The following is a 16808-nucleotide window of genomic DNA, read 5'->3' as shown; positions in this document are numbered from 1 at the left end:
CATGTTGTATGTTTAAAACTAATAATGTGGTGTGTCACCTAGGTGGCTCAGTCAGTTAAGTGTCCAACTCTTGATTTAGGCTCAGGTCATGATCTGGTGGCTTCATGGGTTTGGAGCCATGTTGGGCTCTGCGTTGGCAATGTGGAGTCTATTTGTGATTCTCTCTCTTTCCCTCTCTCTCTGCCCCTCCCCCAGTGGTGCTGTCTCTATCTCTTTCAAAATAAATAAATAAACTTAAAAAGAAGAAACTGATAATGTTGCATGTCAATTATATTTCAATTAAAAAAACGACCAGGTTTTTATATTTAAATATAACTATTAAATATATATTTAATATATATTTATATATTAAAGCAAAGTACTGGGTTAGCCACCATTTAACTGGTGCTGATTTGTACAGGCTGGATTTCAGAATGTCCTCCAGTGGTGGATCAAATAATGCCCTCCAATTATGCAGATAATCAAATACTGGCAATTTCCTAGGCATATATGTGGGCTCCATGGAAACCTCCGAACTGCAATTTCTTGACAAGAGCAATATACTTCCTAACTGACCTCCATGACCCCTACTGGGCTCCCACCTCTAGTGGTTTACAACCCCTGGAGTAATCTTGCCCTTGCACGGGATCTCCACTGAGTGGAGTGGTTTCAAGAAGCTTGAGTGTAGGAGCACCTGGGTAGTTCATTGGTTAAGTGTCCAACTCTTGATGTCATCTCAGGTCATGATCTCACAGTTCATGGGTTTGAACGACGGGCTCTGCACTGACAGTGTGGAGCCTGCTTGGAATTCTCTCTCCCTCTCTCTCTCCTTACCCCATTTGTGCTCTTTCTCTCTCTCAAAATAAATAAATAAATGTAAAAAAATAAAAAAATAAAACAAATAAGCTTGAGTTTAGTTACCTTTGGGAGTACCTACCTGGACAATGAAAAACTCTTCCATATTATTACCATAAAATTTTCTCTGAATGGGGCTGCTCTCACTACTGCCCTGTCTCCTTGCCTTGCCATTGTACACTATTCCCACCAGCTTCCTGACTTCAGAGTTCTTCAGATAGAAGGGACCAGTTCTATGCTCACATTTCCTAACCCCAGGTAATACCCATCACATTCTCTTATTTATGTATTTTGAGAGAGGCAGAGAAAGGGAGGGAACAAGGGAGGGGCAGAGAGAGAGAATACCAAGCAGGCTTCATGCCATCAGCACAGAGCCCAACACAGGGCTCGAACTCATGAACCATGAGATCATGACCTAAGCTAAAATCAAGAGTTGGACACTTAACCAACTGAGCCACCCAGGTGCCCCACCCATCACATTCTCTTAAGAGCTCTTCCACTGCACTCACTCTTTGCCTGGTGACTTCTTAGAGATGGTCCTCAAATTTCTAGAATTTAGGTAATTCTTTGAGAAGTCCCTATAGGCTTAAGGTAGGAATGGGAAGAAACATCTAAACATTCTCCACTCCTCTGTAATCTCTTCACTGAATCCTCCCAAAGAACTAGATATCAGGGTGAAAAAGCAAAGTACTGGGTTAGACACCTCTGAGCAGGTCCATAGAAATATGTCTTGTAGTTTTTTTAGAAAGCAGGATTGCTTGGGGGCACCTGGGTGCCTCAGTCAGTTAAGTGTGCAACTCTTTATTTTTTTAAATTTATTTTTATTTATTTTTTATTTTTTCCCCAATATATGAAATTTATTGTCAAATTGGTTTCCATACAACACTCAGTGCTCATCCCAAAAGGTGCTCTCCTCAATACCCATCACCCACCCTCCCCTCCCTCCCACCCCCCTAAGTGTGCAACTCTTGATTTCAGCTCAGATCATGATCTCACAGTTCATGAGTTCAAGCCCCATGTCAGGCTCTGCACGGACAGCATAGAGCCTGCTTGGGATTCTCTCTCCCCTCTCTCTATGCCCCTCCCTTCTCCCTCTCTATCTCTTTCTCAAGATAAGTAAATAAAAAAAAAAATAAAGTGAGGGTGCTTGAAACCCTTTTCCATAGTGTTAGAGCTGTACAAATATTCCAGGACAATAGAATAAATTCCCTTTCTCATGGGCTTTCTCTCCCTGAGTAATGCCTGCAACTGATAAGTAGTTCTAGAATATATATTGCTGGCAGCATTCTAAGAGCTTTCATGTATGAATGCCTGATGCCTTCTTTTTCCAGACTATAAGGATTTAGATAAACTTATAAAGAGGAATACAAAGCAGAAAGATAACATAAATTGGAACTGATGTAAGGAGATAAGAAGGTAGAAATGAGATAAGAAATGAGATAAGAAGGCAGAAATGAAGCTATTCTGCAAATGCACTCCATAAAGTTCTAAATACTTACAAAATGGAGAACTCAATTTTGGCTTTAATTTTTGTTGTGGGGGAAAAAAAAAACAACAGAAAGGGAAGCATGATCAGCCCCATTTGTTATCTAAAAAAATCAATGTTCAGGAGCACATCTAGTACCGACAGAAAGGCCAACAGAAAGAAGTTTGTCCTCAGGGTTCTCTCTAAAAAGAGACTTTAAAATGCAATAAGTTTCTCCACAGCAAGTAAACACTTAGCTCCATGACTGGTATAGATGATTAATTAATGTTATTCCATTTCTTCCTGTTTTGTTCTATCATACTTCCCAGGCTCAGATTCAGAAAGGAAAGATACGGCATTGAAGCCTTAAGAAAAGTCAGGGAGAGTGCCATTGGGCACTGATTAAAATCAACACAGATCCCACACTTGGGAGTTTTTAAGTCTAAAAAGAGCTTTCTTAGGAATTAGTTCTTCAGGAAATGACAATTAAAATTGTCAATAATCTAACAGCTCGTACAATTTTAATATGTAAACACAACTTTTGCTTCTTAAACTTAGAAAAAACTTTAAGAATTAAAATTTCCTAAAAATACTTTCACTATAAGTTGTAAAAGAACAAAAAACTTGCTACTTAATAATCATGCAAAAATGTAACATTCTCTAAGTAGCAGAAAATGAGATTCTTTTATCTCTTGTTTATAAGTATTTTTAAACCCAGCTCCATAGATGAAATGTCAAATTACCAACCCAAATTATTAATAATCATAATTAAATAATGATAGAAACAAATTTCCCTAGGGGAGAAAATGTTTGAAGTTCTCCCAGGATATAAAACAAAGCTATTAGAATGGGCTGCTCTGGGGCTAGTTGGTTGTTGTGATCTAGAGAAAGGATTTCTCTAGGTCTTAACTTTCAAATCTTTGTCCAGCTGCCTACAAATACACCAGCTTCCTGAAAAGTACATGGTTAGAACATATAGTAAACAACCTTGTTTGATTACCAGCTGGTGTGGAACCTGAATCACTCTTTTCATGCCAATCCTAGTGATGTGGGCTCCATGAAATGTATGGAGCATGGAGACAGCACCAGGCTACTTATTTCATGGCTCCATTTCCCTGATCCCTTTTCAGTCCCTTCTTGATCTTCTAAGGACCAACCCAGCAATATAGTGTAGCTATCTAAAGGAGCAGAAGTTTTTGGGAAAGAAAGGGATTTCTAAAGGAATAGTATTTGCCCTAGTCCAGTCTTTTTCAAACATCCTAAGTTCTATCTCCATATTGGTTGTCTAATTGACAGCTCCTAAAAGTTCAATTTTTCTTTGACTTGATTTTAGAGAGCTTCCCCTGTATGGTGTGGAAACAAGGCTAGAAGGAAAAGACTCATGTGCCCCCTACCTGAAGGCTAGAGTGTGCCTCACACAATGTTGTCAGGAGAGTCTCACTTCCAGTATCTGCCAGCTCACCTATTTAGAGCATGACCATAAGAGGGGTAGGTGATAATAGTGTTTAGATCCCTTATGCAGCTGGTGAATTGAATGGGGATATCTCAGAGGGAGAACAGACAGGGATTGACTGCATTTTTCTCTCATCACAGCTCTTACACATCTTCACTGTCAGATATCACCCTTGAGACAGGCCCCATAGTTTGCTCTTATGCCTTTTTTTCCAGTACTTACAACTTGTTTTCAGGCTTTAAAACTTCCCAGTCCAATCCAATGCAGAAGTGCGATTTTATACTCTTGTAATCAATACAATCATCTCATAGTGTCCATTTTGTGCCGTGGCTTGGAGACTTCAGTGGGGAAGAGAGATGATTTGTTCTTCCTACTGCCTTTGCAACTCTGCTACTTGCATCTTGCTTCCTTCTCTTGTGTGTTGTGGCCAAAAGGTATGGGTAGGGGAAAGGCACAGAGCTCCAGAGGTTCCTATAATTGATGTGATAGTAGTGCCTTGCAGGGCAGGTGGAACCAGATGCCCTTTGAGCACATTTGTGATTTTCTTTGGGAGGGTCCCTGTGGAACTTTCCAAAATGGTGAACAACTCTCGGTTAATTTCTCTACTGTTTACTCAGTAGTTCCATCCCTGAAATATCAGACTTTGTTAAAATGGTGCCAAAAGTTCCAAGTGTTTACATGTGCAATTCTGGGTTCAGAGAATTATAAAGACGGTTTCCATCAGTGGGACAGTTGAAGGTTGTGGGGGAAGTGGGGCAATTCTCTGCTGAGTGGGACTGTCCTATGCATTGCAGGATGTCAAGCATCCCCACCTCCTCCCACTAAATGTCAGAGACAGCACTCCAACCCCCTTTGACAGCCAAAATTACCCCCTCAAGTTCCCAGAAATTCCCCGTTGAGGAGTTGTACTGCCCTCATTGAGACCTCCAGCAGTTAAGTTTTGAACATGGGGACAATTACTGCCTCATGTCCTTAACTCTGACCCTTTAGCTAAATCTCGAAGGTAATAGTCCTGACTAAGAAAACCACCACTAGAGGCTTCAGATTAATCTATACTTAGGGTACTATGTGCTAAAAATATACATTCTCACAAAATTATCTTAGGTTAAACTTTTATAAGTGACTAAACTGAGAAAATTAGATAATTTATCTGAGGTCATTTAGGTAATAAATCGTAGCATAAGAATTTGAATCATACTCTTCTGATTCCAAAACATGAAAATAACTAGTCTTATGTAAGAAAAAGCAGAACAAGAAAAAACAAAGATCATGTTATAAAATGGAGTCAGGGATAAAGTTTATATTAATAAAATGTATGCCATAAAGTTCAATATACTGCCTAAGGATGGACCACAAATTTTGCTCTGAAATAAAAAACGGAAACATTCACACCTGTCAGAACACTAAAATAAACAATACAGGATACAACAGGTGTTGGCAAGGATGCAGAGAAAGGAGAACCCTCTTGCATTGCTAGTGGGAATGCAAACTGGTGCAGCCACTCTAGAGAACAGTATGGAGGTTCCTCAAAAAAACTAAAAATAGAACTACCCTATGATCCAGCTATTGCACTTAGTATTTACCCAAAGGATACAAAAATACTGATTGAGAGGGATACATGCACCCTGATGTTTATAGCAGTGCTATCAACAATAGCCAAACTGTGGAGAAAGCCCAAGTGCCCATCAACCCATAAATGGATAAAGAAGATGTGCATATATATATATATATATATATATAGAGAGAGAGAGAGAGAGAGAGACAGACAGACACAATGGAATACTACTCAACCATAAAAAAGAATGAAATTTTTCCATTTGCAACAACGTGGGTGGAACTACAATGTATTATGCTAAGTGAAATAGTCAAGCAGAAAAAGACAATATCATACTATTTCACTGATATGTGGAATTTAAGAAACAAAACAGATGAACATAGGGGAAGAGGGGGGTAGGGAAGAGAAGTAAAGTAAACCACAAGAGATTCTTAACAACAGAGAATAAACTGAGGGCTGATGGAGGGAGGTGGGTGGGTGATGGGCCAGATAGGTGATGGGTATTAAGGATGGCACTGTGATAAGCACTGGGTGTTGTAGGTAAGTGATGAATCACTGAATTCTACTTCTGAAACCAATATTGCAGGGAATGTCAACTAAAATATAAATAATAGGGGCGCCTGGGTGGCTCAGGTGGTTGAGCATCCAACTTCAGCTCAGGTCATGATCTCGCAGTACATGGGTTACAGCCCCATGTCGGGTTCTATGCTGACAGCTCAGAGCCTGGAGCCTGCTTCTGATTCTGTGTCTCCTTCTCTCTCTGTTCCTCCCCTGCTCATGCTCTCTCTCTCAAGAATAAATAAAGATTAAAAAAAATTTAATAATAAAATAAAATACAAATAATAACCAAAAAGTAGGTCAAAAAAGAGGGAAGCATTTTCACCAACATGATTCACAAAATCATGAGAAATTAAAGAGAGCCACCATCCTTAACTTTAATGCTGCCTTTCTTTCTGAATTCTGTGGCCCTTATTATCTAGTGCCTATTAGTTTTTACAGTTGTTTATTTTGATACATGTTTTCTCTCCTCACCTGAACTGTAGGCTACTTGGAGCAGAGACCCTTCCATATTGTTTTGTATTTTCTAGTGTGTATATAATAGAAGGTCTATAATTCAGTAAGTCCTGTCTTTTTTTTTTTAATTTTGTTTTTATTATAAGAAACTCTAATATGTAACAACTAATGGAGCCACCCTAACTGAAGCAGTTAAGTAGAGGTAGAAGACCAAGCCCTTTCTCTCACCTACCTGTGTCCACACAAACACGCACACATGCATGCATGCGTGCACATACACCAGGGACCTCTTCCCCACTACGCTCCGGTTGCAGGGCGTCAAACTCCGTGGAGCACACTTTCAAGAGGGCGCACGGGCGGTGCAGTTTCAGCAGGATGGTCAGAAGCTGCATCCCTCTCCAGCAGTCCTCTTCCCAAAGGCAGGGCCTACCCCGGCAGGCCCAAGTGGAAAAGCATTTTTGCTACTGCCTGTCTCTTAATGCTTCGTCAGACCTCGCTTTCATTCCTCTCTAAATCGTCCCTTCATTAAAGTCTTTCGAGTTCTATCCCAGGAATGTGCTATTTGCTCCCTGGGGGGTTCCAACTGATGAATAGCAATTCACCAAAAATCAATGAAAGCCAGTTGCCAAAAGCTAATTTGCTGAATTATTAAGGATTGTTGTGGTTTCCCCATTCCTCTTGCCTGCTCTCCCTGCCCTTCCAACTTTGCTGTGCCCTTTCCCCACACTAACTCCTGTGTCTGCCCCTGCATGTGGCCTTGCTTCTCCCTTTTCTGTATGTTCACAGGATCCTGTACTCATTTTATACTATTGGTTAAGGAGAAATGGTGCTTTAGGGAGAAATGAATTATTTGGCCAATTGGCTTTAAATGAATGTGCCTTTGGCTAATTGATTTTCAAGAAGCTTATTATTCAGAGCAGTGCTTTGTCTGAATATTGGCAGTCAATAATTTTGACTTTTTGAGAACTTCCCCCGAGCTCCCTTAGAAAAATATTGTAGAAGGTTGATTTTGTGAACAATGATGATGCTGTTGATGATGATCTTAATCCCACAACCTCTCTAGAGCCTGCACTCTCCTCTGTCCTCAGTATTGCTCAATGGTATCCCGAAACTCCTTGGTTTTGGCCTGGCTTCAAATTGGCCCCACACTGCTGTTAAATTCTTTCCAAAATGTGGATCTAACTATACCTCTTACCTGCTTAAACTATTCCAGTGGTTTCTTTTTCTTTTTTTTTTTTTTTAACTTTTTAAATGTTTATTTGTTTTTGAGAGACAGAGAGAGAGCATGAGCAGGGGAGAGGCAGAGAGAGAGGAAGACACAGAATCCAAAGCAGGCTGCAGGCTCTGAGTGGTCAGAACAGAGCCCGACGTGGGGCTCAAACTCACGAACAGTGAGATCATGACCTGAGCCAAAGTCGGACACTTAACCGACTGAGCCACCCGGGCGCCCCTCCAGTGGTTTTTTAACACCTATAGGATAAAGGCTAAACTGTCATAGCCTGGCAACAAACTCTTCTATGAAAGTCTGATCCTGATTATTGCAGTCTAATTCTATGCCCCACTCATGTCCTATATTACCATCTATTGAATAACTTCAGTGCACAGCAAGACTTTTGTGGACCTGGAGGAACTTGCTCATGCTGTTCCTCCTGCTTGGAATGCCATTCATACACCATCCACCTGACACATACATCTTCCTTGCTTTGATGAAGGATCATTGTATTACTGAAGTTTCAGTAGCTTTTCATCTAGCTATATGCTAGGTGATAAATAATCCCCAAATTTTTGGTGGATTACAACCATAGTCATTTATCTCATGCTGATGGGTTTTCAGATGAGCTGGGGAAGCTCAGTTTCAGGCTGTGGGTCAGGTTTACATCTATTCCTCATGTCCCTCATTGAGGGACATGTGGCTACCTAGGGCCCATTTTTCTCCTTGGTGAATGGCAGGTCCAGAAAAGCACTCAATCACTAACATAAATTTAAAGATTTTTAACACTCCATTACTCGATACAAGGTGCGTGGCCAAGGACAGAATTAATGGAGCAGAAAAGTACGCTTTCCTTATTCAACATTCAGAGTCACAGTACAGTTGAGCCTTGAACAACATGAGTTTGAACTCTGAGGGTCCACTTATACATGAAGTTTTTACAATCAGCACTGTAAATGTATTTTCTCTTCCTCATGAATTTCTCCTTTCTTTCTTTTTAGAGAGAGTGCAGACAAGTGGAGGAGAGGGGCAGTGGGGGGGGGGCAGAGAGAGAAAGAGAGAGAGACTCTCAGGCAGGCTCCAAGCTCAGCATGCAGAGCCCAACACAAGACTCAACCCCATGACCCTGGGATCATGACCTGAGCCAAAATCAAGAGTCAGCCACTTAACCAACTGAGCCACCCAGGCGTCCCTTCCTTAGGATTTACTTAAGAACATTTTCTTTTCTCTAGCTTATTTTATTGTAAGAATACAGTATAAAATACATGTAACATACAACATATGTGTTAATTCTCTATGTTATCGGTAAGGCTTCTGGTCAACAGTAGGCTAGTAGTAGTTAAGTTTCTGGGGAGTCAAAAGTTCTATGTGTTCAGAGGTCAGCTGTAATGTCTCATAGAAAATGGTGTGGAGGCATAATTTTGTTATAGAGAGGCACTGAAGATCTGGGCACTGTAATTTAATTAGTCCTAACCATCTTCTTTATGAAGCTTTCCCCAACTCCTTCCAGACCCTCCACAGAAAGACTGCTCCTTTCCTTGTGGATCCACTTTACCAAAGACATAATTTTATGACAGCATCTTTAACATATTTAACAAATTTAATACATTTAAATTTAAACACCTGCCTTCCTCTATTAGATCATAAAACCATGTTTTATTCATTTTTGTGTTCTTAAGGTTTATCACAGACCTTGGCATACATTATAGTTATTGAATTAATTATTTAATTTTGTCCCTGCCTACTTTGAGCAAAGGAACATAAAGGAGTATAAAGATGAGTATAAATGGATTGGGTAAACTCCTGACTACAAAAAGAAAAACACATTGTAGATCATTAAATCAAGTCCATAAAGAAAGGAAGGTCTTTTATTACACGTCTGTTTTTGAAAGTATAAAATAAAGATATCTGAGGCAAAGACTGTTGGGACAGTGTGCTTGTGTGGAGTAAATACTCAAGACTGGTTTAATCCAGACATGGGTGGACTCACTGAGGGAGAGAAGGAAGCTCTCTTACAGGAAAAATGTGGTGAGGGCCATTAGGAGGATGAATCCTCAAATGAAAAATAGTCTTCAGACCAGATTTCTGAGAATATTTTGTGTAGCTTTTTAAATGAGGAAGTAGCTACTTTTTAAATAAAAATCAGCCTGCTGGGGGAAAAAAAAGGGACATTGATTACATGTCTTTGTACATAATGCAACAAAAATGATTCTGAAAAATTGTATGGTGTTTATTTGTAAGATGGGATTAAATAAATTTGTAAAACTTCATTTTAATTAAAATTATATTTTGTATTTTAATAGCCCATAATGTATTATTCATGGATGTAATTACCAATGTTTGCTCAACGCTTTCTTGTGAATATTAATTATGATTTCTGCTTTATACCAAGGCATCACTTGTTATATTTCATTAAGCTAAAGTGGACTGTGCAAGATGGGGAAAAGATTTTTGAATCAACAAGAAACTAAAGATTCAAACATCAAATTCCTCTAAATTATTTTTATCTTCACAAGACTTATTTTCACTCTATCTCAGGTCCAAGAAGGAAAGGATAAGAGTAGGAGAGAATTAACTTACTGTAATCCTCTCAGTCAAGGTTTAAGTATTTTTTTTTTACTACCATTTTTAAGTCTGAAAAGTTTTCCCCACAGAATTAGTTTCTCTAGAAGTCAAGAAAGAACTCAGAGTAAGGGTTCAGATTGCTTAACAAAGTCCCATTTTTCTTTGGGGTTAAGTTTTTAATCTTTCCTATTGAAGAAAAAAAAAAACTAGCTTAGTATCCCCTAAATTTCCAAATTTCTAGCAAGAGTTTGCTTGCTTTTAGTGTTTACTTCCTCACCATTCATATCTCACCCTCCTGGATCTGATTTCCACTTTAATTTCACTGAATCTGATTTCATTGGAATCATCCCCAGTATCAGCAGCCTCCAAACCTTGTCTATGCTGCTACTAGGGTTGTTCTCTTTAATATAGATCAAATTTTGTTATATCCCTGCTTTAAGCCTTTCCACAATTCCCCCTTGTCCTCACAATACAATCAGTAAGACCCTCATGATACAACTCAGAGGTGTCTTGTCTCGTTAGATACCATGCCTGCCAAGCCATTTCCCACATAAAGTTAATTTTTCCAGACGTACTAAATAACTTTAATTCCTAAAATGCTTTCTCTTGCCAGGACTTTAAATGTGCTGCTTCCTTTGTCCTCCACACACTACCCTTTCTCCCATAAGCTCAAATGACCCCTTCTTATGCACCCCTTCCTGACTCGCACCAGGAGTTAGCCATTCCCCACCTTGGGTGCCCACAGCTCTCTATATTTGCCCCTGTAGCACAGCACTTTTCACACTATTTTGATCATTTTACTTGATTATTTATCATCCCTGTTTACCTGTAAGTTCCTTGAAGGAAGGGAATATATCGTATTCATTGTTGAATCTCCAGTGCTTATTAAATATTTGCTGAGTGAATACAAACATGAAGATAAAAAGATAAGAAGCTAGATGTATGAAAATGAAATTAAGCTCCTGTGGTAATCCTCTGAGAACGTGAACATAGTGTTCAACATCTTGATGGCTTCTTTAAATTTCTTTATCTTATCACTGTAGTTTAAAGAAATCAATCTAACTTTGCTTAAACACACGTGCTCTCAATACATCTCTTTGCTGCTCTGTAAAATGTAACTTTTGCTTTTATTCTCCATGTTAAATTAGTCTTGTGCATTTATCTACACTAAGTTTTGCTATTGTTTACTCTGAGCTCCCGTGACCTCATGCATGGTGGCCATGTGGCATAGTTACTTAGGAGCACAGACTCTGAAACTGGACTATGGATTTCCAGTCTTGGCTTCTCCGCATACTGCTGTGTGACCTTTGGCAAATTACTGAAATTCTTTGTGTTTACTGTCTTTACCTGTGAAATGGAAATAATGGGATTAGTGTCAAGTTTAAACATGTGAAGCATCAAGAGCAGCATCTGGTAACTAGTAAATGTTGTATATGTGTCATTATTTATGCACAATTAATGCTTTCAATACACTCTCTTATTCTCTGACGCAACTACCTCTCTAACATTCAGCAGTAACTCCTTGCAGATAGGTGCCATGCTGTAAACTACTTTCTATGCCTAAGCACCTAAATGTGGGGCAGGAACATAGCAGTTCACTAAATCTTGATTATGGCTTGATTTGTAACCTAAGTGTACTCATTCCCCAGGTCAGAATACAAACGTGTTCATACCTCTTAGGTATGTACAGGTCATCAAGTTTCCTTTCATTTGCTCCCAGGGACTTACACCATCGAGAAAGAGCTTCTCTTCCAAACACCAGGCGGTTGCTGCTGCATGGCTACTTGGATCCTGCATGTTCTGGTGGCTGTGATTGCATTAACGCAGGATGTCCATGCTGGCCCAGGTCCCTGTCCAAGCCTCGATGGTGCTCTGCCAGGCTCCAAGATTAGGCCTACAAGCTCGGTCTTTGTTCTCAAGCACTGTACTCTAGCAGAGGGCCTTCCTATATGGAGCAAGCCTTGTGCAAGAATCAGCCCCAGGTCATAACTTTTGGGTCACCAGCTTACATCATTACTCTTTCCCTGAAGGATGAAAAGATGTTCTTTTGTGCCTTCAGGTTCTAGGAAGGGCCACATCATTCCACCATGCCCTATTTCCCTAACTTCTAATTGTTAGGAGCAGATGGCTCTTTTCCTTCCAAGAAGACTTTTGGGCTCCGGATACAAATTTATCCAGCCCTTTTCTAAGCTCTGCACACCAAAGGGCATTTCTATATTTAAAAAACAAAACTAGGGGCACTTGGTTGGCTCAGTCAGTAGAGCATGTGACTCTTGATCTCAGTTGGGATTGTGAGTTCAAACCTCATGTTGAATGTGGAGGTTACTTAAAAAAAAAAAAAAAGATAGCCTGTAAAAAAACAAAAACAAAACAAAACAAAACAAAATTACTCAAAAGTCAAAACAGTCTGACTCTGAATCATATCCTCCAAGGGCATGGAGTATTGGCCATTTAGAATATTCTCACCTCTTCCTCCTCTCCACCCTCCATTAACGAAGTTCTGGCCAAAATGACTTGGTACATCCTGGTCAGGGAGCTAATAGGTAGCTGCTAGATCTTCTCTAAAGGTTATTTTTAACAGCCATATTTAACAAAATGTTTATTTTATTTATTTTGAGAGACAGCATGAGAGCATAAGTGGGGGAGGAGTAAAAAGAGAAAGAGGGAGAGAGAGAGAGAGAGAGAGAGAGAGAGAGAGAGAGAGAGAATATCCCAAGCAGGCTCTGTCAGTGCAGAGCCCAATGCATGGCTGGATCTCACAGTAAAAGCATGACCTGAGCCAAAATCAAATATGGGATGGTTAACCAACTGAGCCACCCAGGTGCCCCTCAAGAGCCACCTTTTAAAATGCAAGATGGTTCTGATTCTTCCCTACTGCTTCTCATTAGTCTTTACTGCACCACAAAAGCATGAGAATTAGAAGACTATAAAATACTAAAAAGCAAAAAATAAAATCTGTTAGGGTGAGTTGGACCTGGCAAGGACTGTTCTGGTTTTAACAGTGTGAAATTAAAATGTAATTTTTGCCTCAATTCTGAGTTTTAAATTCGTCACAATGTATATAAATGAGGACTCTGCTTCAAAGAGCTCTTCGTCTGTGAGTCTTAAAGTCCTCACTCCATTCACTTAGAAGAATTGTAATTATTGTTGTTTTTATTGGTATTAGTATACCATGCCTCTCTGTCAAACTGCACAAAAAGCACTGGAATTTCTGAACATAAGGATGAAATCAGTTTATAATATCACATTCCTGGTTTGATGACAGAGGTAAGAGAAGTATGGAAAGACTCTTTTCTGTTTTCACTTGCATGAAGCAAAGCATGAATTTACTTTACTATAGAAGGAAGGGCTCTCAAGAATAGTGCTGCCTGTGTACCTTTCTCGTTAAACACAGTTAAGATAGTGCTGAGGTTGTCTTGGAAAACTGCACACTCATTTATACTTCCCATTGGCATGCTCTTCTCCTCATTCCTTACATTAATGGCTGAGGTCAGGTTTATGGGGGCTTCCAGGCTTAAGGGGGGCCAGGGAAAGAAGAGGGGGTAGCCTAGAGGCTGTTAGAGGGCACATGAGCCCTCTAGAGAGGGAAGTGGGGGACAGAACAGATCCAGCAGCCACCCCCCCTCCCACAGGGGGGATAGTATTTGGAGTAAAACAGACTGATGTGTTTCATTTCCTCCTGTGAATCCTGCCCCCTGGAAGTCCCTTGGCTGAGTCCCTCCAAGAATAGGAGGTCTACCATCAACATTGCCTCTCACAGGTAGATTTCTCTAGGCTCCAGCAAGACAATAGTACTGAAGCAGCCTTTTCAAAATACTAAAAGATGTTCTAACTTATTCTAACCTATTTATTAAACATATCAAAATCCTGGTCTGGTAGATCTAATCCTTAAGTTTATTGTAAGGGAATTCCTTACCTGAGAAGAAGAATGGGAAGGTCTGCCTCTTTTCATTTTGCTGGCTTGTGGGAGGAGGGTAGACATAGAAGACAAAACAGGTAGACACCTGACTCTGAGCAAAAGTTTTGAACGTAGAAGGCATGATAAATAATTTGAAGGCAATGCACAACACACACACACACACACACACACACACACCACCACCACCACCAGCACCGCTGCGGCCGCTGCTGTCACCACCACCAACAGAGACTTTTGCACCTTTCTTGTTTTGGGATCGACAAACTGCGTGGCCATATGGCCAGAGTGGAAGTTCTGAATACAACTTTCCAGAGTCCCCATTAAACTCTTTGTGGCACAAATGTATTAGAAACATCTTGAGTTCCCTCAGAAGGACATGGACAGTAGGCCGTGGTCCAGGTCGATCAGCTTAGGTGAAAGAAGAGTGTCACAGCTGCACAGGCAAAATGACCCTGGATCCAAGGCCACAAGCTGAGTTGGAGCTCAAACTCAGGGACAGAAATGGATCTGGTAAGAGCCAAGGTAGTGCCAAGTGCACAAGAAGGGGCCCTGAGAAAGCTGAGTACATTTGCTGAAAAATTCAGCTTTATACGCCAATCGGTTGTACACTAATCAGATGCAAGGAGCATTGTATGGCAACAGAAGAGCTGAGGGATCCTCAGTGACCTCTGCAGGGATCCCCAAGACCCCCCTCTTCTCTGTCACTGTGAGGCTATGCAAACTCTCGACCCCCCACCACACACTGTTGGGGAGTCTCTCTGTCTCTCCGTTGGAGTCTACCTGTCTAGAGCCCTGGGGTGAGGAAGGAGGCAATTCCTGAAACACTGAGCGTTACTCAAGAGAATATTTATATTATTAGATCAAACTTGGTTTTCCAAGTTGTACTAAATACTTTTTTCCTCCTACTCAGAGGAGCAGGATCTCTTGAGGAAGATCAAGTGAGTTCTGACAAGGAGGAAATTACATTTTTCTTGAACACCTGAGTTAACCTGCATCTCTGGTACACTGCTCTGAAAATACCCAAAGAGCCGTTTTTATGCTCTCTTAAAGGGATTGACTCTTCCTAGGTAACAGAATCTGCCTCCAAAAATGTCCTAGCTGCTTAATTGATGTGCCCATTTTCCCCCCAGTGAAGGTTATGGGGGGGTGGGGGCATGAGGCCTCATGATTGGCCACTGTTTACTTCATATGCTTCTAAATTTCCTTCCCTCTCCGATGCATCCTATTTGCAAAGGGGCTAGCTGTACCAGGAAGAAAAGGATATCTACCAGTTCCACTGTTCATCAGTCAAAACAGTGCATGCAGAAGCCTTTTAAAAATAGTCTTCAGCTACTTTTCTGATGGAAACTGACATTACAGTTCTCATTTGTGGGACTGATACTGCAGACAGGGAGGAAGCCTGGTGAGGTTGACAGAGCCTGGCTAGGGCAGTCTGTGCTGGCTCCAGGCCACCTGCAGCTCTGTTAGTAGGGGAACTTTAGGGCTGTGGCTGATTGCTCCGTAGTGACATGGGCTCCCTGCTGCTGTGACTTTTACCTTCAGCAGTGTGAAAAACAGAAACCCCCATCCACTAGCTACATTGTCAGAGTGTGCTTTTCTTTTAGATTTTTATCTAAAAGTTTGTTTCACTAAAATTTAGCTCCTTCAGGCAGTTTTCATTGACTTTGGTTGATTGACGAGTGAAACAAGGTCGATGGAATAGATTAAATACAGATCTATGTGGCCTTCATTTCTGTATTTGGTTATTACAAAGTGTAGAAGAGTTGAGTCATGAAAAAAGCTCACAGGTTTGGAAAATTATTTGGGGGGTGGACATGCTCCAGTAATTGCCTGGTTATCACATTTTATCAGGGCTTCTTGTATGTAATAAGTAACAAGTTCTCTTTGAGATGCTCCAGGCAATTCAACCTCACTAGGTCATGTCATTAGTGACAGCGATTCACTCATCTATCCTTCATGGACTTAAACAATACCTACTGAGCACCGCCTATGTTCCATGCATTGGTAGGCAAGGGACCTGCAGAGGTTGACAAAATCTAATCCTAGCCTTCAAAGAGTGTTTGAAGTGTAAGGAGATGCGTATTCCAGGAATGACAGTGAACATCATGGATATCTCATTACAGCCAAATGGTGAGACACGTAAGCAATATACCAGCTTGCATCTGGGTCCATGAACCAGGTATTTTGATTCTGGAAAATTTGTACATAAAGTTTGGAGTCCAGATCAGAATCTTTGCCATAGTCCCACCCCCTCAGTTTATGGATACCATGGCAAACAATTTTGACTAATCTACAAAATATTTATAGAGTACACAAAAGAAAATGTCATTGGTGTTGGGAAACAGAGTGTCAGGGAAGTTCCTCTAAAATATCATTGTCAAAGAAATGATCCGGGTGATGATGATGCATAGCAACAATGACCCTAATTGGTGGCAGGTGACATGTGTTTGTTGCCTTTAGAAATTTTCCTTTGAAATCATTGTTGCACTATATGCTAACTAACTTGAATGTAAATTTTAAAAAATAAAAAAGAAAATAAAAAAAAGAAATTTTCCTTAATATTGGCTTCCTTATTCTCACTATTACCTGCTCCTTCCAGCCAAGGCACCACCCTTACTTTCTGATTACATGCTTACTTCCATCTCTATGCTTTTTTCTAACTCCATGTTCCAAATCTGAAAATCCATTTTTTTAAGTTTACCGCACTACCTCCCATGTTTTAGATTTTAAATTCTTTTCCCCCCTAAACAGTTCCTTCTCACCCTCCCTCCACTGCCTTGAACAGGGAGTCAG

Source organism: Felis catus, chromosome B1, assembly GCF_018350175.1.
Source record: "Felis catus isolate Fca126 chromosome B1, F.catus_Fca126_mat1.0, whole genome shotgun sequence".
Taxonomy (NCBI): Eukaryota; Metazoa; Chordata; class Mammalia; order Carnivora; family Felidae; genus Felis; species Felis catus.
The sequence above is the reverse complement of the archived record's forward strand: the minus strand, read 5'-3'. Positions refer to the sequence as shown.